Source organism: Corylus avellana, chromosome ca5 (assembly GCF_901000735.1).
Source record: "Corylus avellana chromosome ca5, CavTom2PMs-1.0".
Lineage (NCBI taxonomy): Eukaryota > Viridiplantae > Streptophyta > Magnoliopsida > Fagales > Betulaceae > Corylus > Corylus avellana.
Genome location: NC_081545.1, coordinates 12,694,297 through 12,700,037, shown reverse-complemented (window position 1 = coordinate 12,700,037; position 5,741 = coordinate 12,694,297).

The following is a 5,741-nucleotide window of genomic DNA, read 5'->3' as shown; positions in this document are numbered from 1 at the left end:
ATGGTGGTGGTGAATTTGTTTCCAACGCTTTCAAACAATTTCTTGATACACATGGCATTCATCATATGATTTCCTGCCCTCATACACCACAACAAAATGGCTTGGCTGAAAGGAAATATAGACACATCGTTGAGATGGGTCTATCTCTTCTTGCTTAGTCCAACATGGCCTCTCTGTTTTGGGTAGATGCATTTCTTATGTCGGTGTTCATTATAAATTGACTTCCCACCTGTGTTCTGGACAATGTTTCACCGTATTATAAACTGTTTAACAAAAATCCTGATTACACAACATTTCGCACCTTTGGTTGTGCATGTTTCCCCCTTCTACGTCCATATACAAGTCACAAGTTAATGTTTAGAAGTAAGTGTTGCATTTTTTGGGGGTATAGTTCAGTTCGACAAGGGTACTGATGTTTTGATCCTGTTTCTCGTTGTGTGTATGTGTTTAGAAATGTAGTCTTCTTTGAAAATGTTTTCCCTACTAAAGAAGGGGCTCTCATATCTTTTGTTCTGTCTCCGACTGGATCATCTCTTGATTTTGTTATGCTTTAGTCTCCACTCTTCTCCTCTTCTACCATCGAGACTACTCCACCTGTGTTTATTGCTTCCCCTTCATCTCCTACTCTTCCTATGCTTTCTTCTGATTCAATTATGTCCACATCAGATCTTTCCCCTACTCACATCCCTCATATGCCGCTAGATGCTTCTTCATCCATAGTCTCTACTCCATCATCTGATCCCATTGCTCCTGCCCACCACCTTAATGCCCGTTGCAGATATTGCCATTCTAGCTTCTACTTCTACCAGCATTATTCCTCCTACACACTCTATAGTCACACGTTCACGTACTTGCAATCTTAGACGGCGATCCTACCCAGGCTTTCAAATGTTTTACTCTTCCCAACATCCTGTTCATTCCCTCACCAGTATTACGATTCCTCTTGAACCCACATGCTATTCTCAAGCTGCCTTATCTCTTGATTGGCGTGCAGCAATGGGTGAGGAATTTGATGCACTTATTGCAAATGGAACATGGTCTCTCTGCTTTCCTCCTCCCAATCACAATATTATACACAATAAGGTGGTGTTTGGCAACCTAGTGGAGAGTGGCTAGATACTGTACATTCTCGGTAAGGGTGCTTTGTAAATGTAACCCATTAGCAACCCATTTATGAAATTACCCTTTTAGCCTTCGTTTTCTTTTTTTCTTTTTTTATTTATTTATTTTTTAAGCGCACTAGCCCTCAATCTTCTCACGGTTTCAATTTGTCTTCTCCCCTTCGAGCTCTCTGTTCTGTTCTCCCTAATATTTCTTTCTGTGTTGGGATTGCCATAAAGTTCTCTGCAGCTGCTGGATCTCAGACCTTGGGATGATTCGAAAGCTTTGTCATTGTAAGTGTAAACAAAAATTACAAAATCCAACACTTTGCGCTACTACTGGGTCTGTTTGCTTGCTGAGAAAATGCGGGAATTTTTTGAAAGAAAATGCATTACCCCATTTTCTGCCTTTTCAGTTATAATTTCTTAATGACTCTAATAATTTTCCATGAAAGAATAAATTCTCACATTTTTTTCTCTCACTCGCTCACACACTTTCCTGAATTCTCACCCAGAATTTGTTTTCCCAGTTGGCAAGTTCTCTATCCAATTACTAGTAGAATCTCTCGCATTAGATTGGAGAAGAAAAGGAAACGAAAAGCAAGAAATGGGCAAAACGGCGACGAGCAGAGACTGGAGCCAGATCTATGACGTGGAGTAGTGGCAGGCCCTGGTGTTCCTCCTCCTCCACGCCCTCCTTTTCGGCATCCTCTCAGTGCTCTACCTCCTCTACTTCGACTCCATCCGCTCCTTCTTCGAGTCCATCCTCTCTGTCACCATCTCCCTCCCCGGCGGCGCCGGCGGATTCACAGGCTCCGTCACCACCCTCTCTACCGTAGGCCTCTTATTTGCCGCCGCCAACTTCTTCTACTCCGCCATGCCCCTCCACCACGCCATGGCCCTCCGTATGCTCTCCTTCGTCGACGACAGTGGAGTAGACAAAAAAACAACAAATTAACAAGAGAAAGAAGAAATTGAAAGGAGGGTAAAATCGTCAATTTGCGTTGAGAAAAAGTTGAAAATTCAACTTTTTTGGTCAAAATGCACGGATGGTCAGATGCGTAAACAGTATCTAGGCATCTGACCCGGTTGCCAAACAAAGCCTAAGTGGGTTTACAAGGTAAAACAAAAGCAAGATGGTACTATTGATCGATTTAAAGCCTGGTTGGTGGCTAAGGGGTTTGATCAAGAATGTGGAGTGGATATTATTGAAATGTTTAGCCCCATTGTTAAATGTTCAACAATTCAGCTTCTTTTGGCCTTGGCAGTGCAGTTTGACTGGGGTATCCATCAATTGGATGTATCCAACACATTTCTTCATGGCAATTTATTGGAGGAAGTGTATATGGAGCAACTTCGGGGATTTGTGGATTCTCAATTTTCCAATCACGTGTGCCAGTTACACAAGTCTTTGTATAGCCTCAAACAAGCTCCCCGTGCTGGTTCACACGATTATCTGAGACTCTTATGGATATTGGGTTTGTCCAATCTTCAGTGGACTCATCCTTATTTATGTTACATCAGGTTGACATTCACATTTTTGTCTTAATTTATGTTGATGATATACTTGTTACGGGTACTCATCCATCTCACATTTTTGGTGTTATTACTAAATTACAGCAAGTGTTCAAGTTGAAGGATCTTGGTACCTTGGGTTATTTTCTGGGTGTTCAGGCCCACCGCTTCTCTTCAGGCTTGCATCTTCGCTAGGCTAAGTACATCATCGATCTCTTGTCTAGGAAAAAGATGTTGAGTGCCAAACCATACTCTTCCCCATGCCTTGCCAGATCTAAATTGTCCAAAACTACAAGTGACCCGCTTTCTTCCATAGACATCACTGAATTCAAGCGAACCGTGGGTGCCTTGCAATATTGTACAATGATAAGACTGGATATTGCATTTGTTGTTAACCAATTATGTCAACATATGCACAATCCCTCATCTCTTCATTGAACTACTGCAAAATTTGTGCTTCGCTATCTTAAAGGGACTATTGATCACGATTTATGGTATACAAAAGGTCGTCTTTCTCTCCAAGCATTTTGTGACTCAAATTGGGCCAGGGATCCTGATGATCAACGATCTAACACAGGTGTTGGCATCTTCTTGGGCTCTTGCCTTGTTTCGTGGATGGCAAAGAAACAACATGTAGTTGCTGGATTAAGTACAGAAGCTGAATATCGTGCTATGTTGATTTCTACTGCTGACTTGTTTTGGTTATGGATGTTGTTCAAAGAAATCTGCATTCCATTATTTTCTACACCCATCTTATGGTGTGATAATATTGGCGCTCTTGCTTTGGCTTCTAATCCGGTGTATCATGCTAGAACAAAATATTAGTCTACTTTAAAATATTTTCAGTTAACCAATAAAAATAATATTCATGAGACGTAAACTAGTTTACTCTTTTCATCTGCGTAAACTATTTTTCGCTGCTCTCCCACTCCTCCGGGCAAGCTATTGTGAGTGAGTCCCTTATTGGCCTACCTGTCCTAACAAGTGTCGAACTGCCAAACACTTGCCCAGACAGGTGGGCCTCACAAAGACACTCACAATGGTTTGACGAAATTGCAAGCAATATGAGTAGGCAATTGCATTGGATTTCAAACTCATCCCTAAAAGCCTTATACTCTTGCATACTCTCTTCATTATAAATCCTTAGATTATATAAAAATATAAGAAATATTTGATGATTTTTAGTACGAGCCAAATGCTGAAAAATGTTCTTAGTTGAAATCATTTTTCTACATTATTCAACTGTGAAAAAAAAAATGCTAAAACAAACGAAGCTTCAGTTAATTTTTTATAATCGTTATCCCTTGTTAATCTTTGATAATATTAATGAAGTATACAAGATTATATGTACTGCTAGAATAAGAGGGAGAGGGTGTTAAATCACCACTGAGACAATGTTCAAATTTAAGACCTTTACTTTGATACAATGTTAAATCATTATTTATCCTAAACACTTCAACTGATAAAAATATATAAATTTAATCATATAATTAATATTCTAAGAGAGAGCATATTGCAAGTGCTTAGTTTTCTTCAGAAAAATGTAGCAACATTCTTAGTTCTTCAAATGATCTTATATACTTTTGTCTTCATTAAGTGTTCTTTTTGTCTCATAGTTAGGATGAGAGCCACGTTTACAGAAATGCTAAAGGGCAAAAAGTTGGATAAAAAGAAAAAAGACTTTGAGGGAGAAATAAAGATTAAAGACTATGGTTTCTTGTGCATTAAAATAAAGACTTTATTCTTTTCCTTGGATTTATGGTTCATATTAGATCTGGGGTTATCAAGTGCCTGATCCACAACAAGCTTGTAGAAAGCTCAATGGTTCAAATAGGAGTGTCAGAATCGATAATTCCAAGATGCTTGAGAGCAAGAAGAGCTAAGGAAGCATGAGATATGATTTAAGTATTCTGAGGAGATAAGAATGTAGGGGTTATCAAACTTTAATCTCTTAAAAAGATTATGCAACTAAATTCTTTGAATTAATTAATCAAATGAAAACTTCACAAGAAAAAATAACTGGTTGTAAAATTTCTTAGAATATATTTGGAGGGCCTGATTACTAACGGGTCATGTGTTTTTATTTAAATTCTCATGGATTGATTGAGAAACCAATCATTCAAAAGAATTAGGGGGCCATTGGAGACCTTAATTAGGAATACGAGAACCATGAATCACAAGGTCCAACAACCCACAACCCAACTACTTAGTTGATTTATCCCAATTGAATAAGGGAGGGAATTTCAGCAAAATTCATAATTAAAAAAATAATAATAATATTGCTGTGGCTGAAGTTAAAATGGGATAAGATAGGAGCACTTCTCTCACTTTTTTTTTTACATGTTCACATAAGGGAAGGGAGAGGAAGATTCGAGCTAATGATCTTCGCTTCATAAAGCTTAATTCACAGCCGATTAAACTATCTTTATGGACTTTTCTCTCACTTTCAAGGATACAATGGTGTTGTTTTGAAAACTTGGGTGCTTGATGAATCATTGTTGTGGGCCCTGGCTTATAATTGATGTAGTCCAACTAATCTATTATTTTTTTTAACAAAAATTATCTAAGAATTGGTCAGTATTTTTACGTTAATATTATAAAATAAAAATATAATTTTTAGTATTTAAAAAAAAAGAAAGAAAAAAAAAAAGAAAAAAAAAGAGAGGTAAATATATTATAAGTCTCTGAGTCAACCTATTAAGACTAAAATTTTCAGTTAGTGGGGGGAGAGAGAAGATGGAGATGGAGGGAGAGATTTAGACAGGGGAGAGGGAAGATGGAGATGGAGAGAGAGATTTAGAGATTTCAATTTTGGGGATATCTCTCTCGCTTAAATGCTCTCTACTCTTGCTTCTTTGATTCACATACTGTTGAGTGGGAGGATTTTGTGGAGGAGAAACAAAAAGCAATCTCCTTGTTTTGCTCATGTACGATTTGGGTTTCTTTTCGAAAACCTAAAAAAAAAAAAAAAAAAAAAAACGAAAGAGAGAATTATGATTGAGTTCTTAGGGAGATCATTGAAGAGAAAGTTCTTGTTTGGGTTCTTGATGGCCCCTCTTCAGATTTTCTATGCTTGGTCATAGAAAAACTCCAACTGTCCAATGAAAGTGAATACTTCTTCTGCAC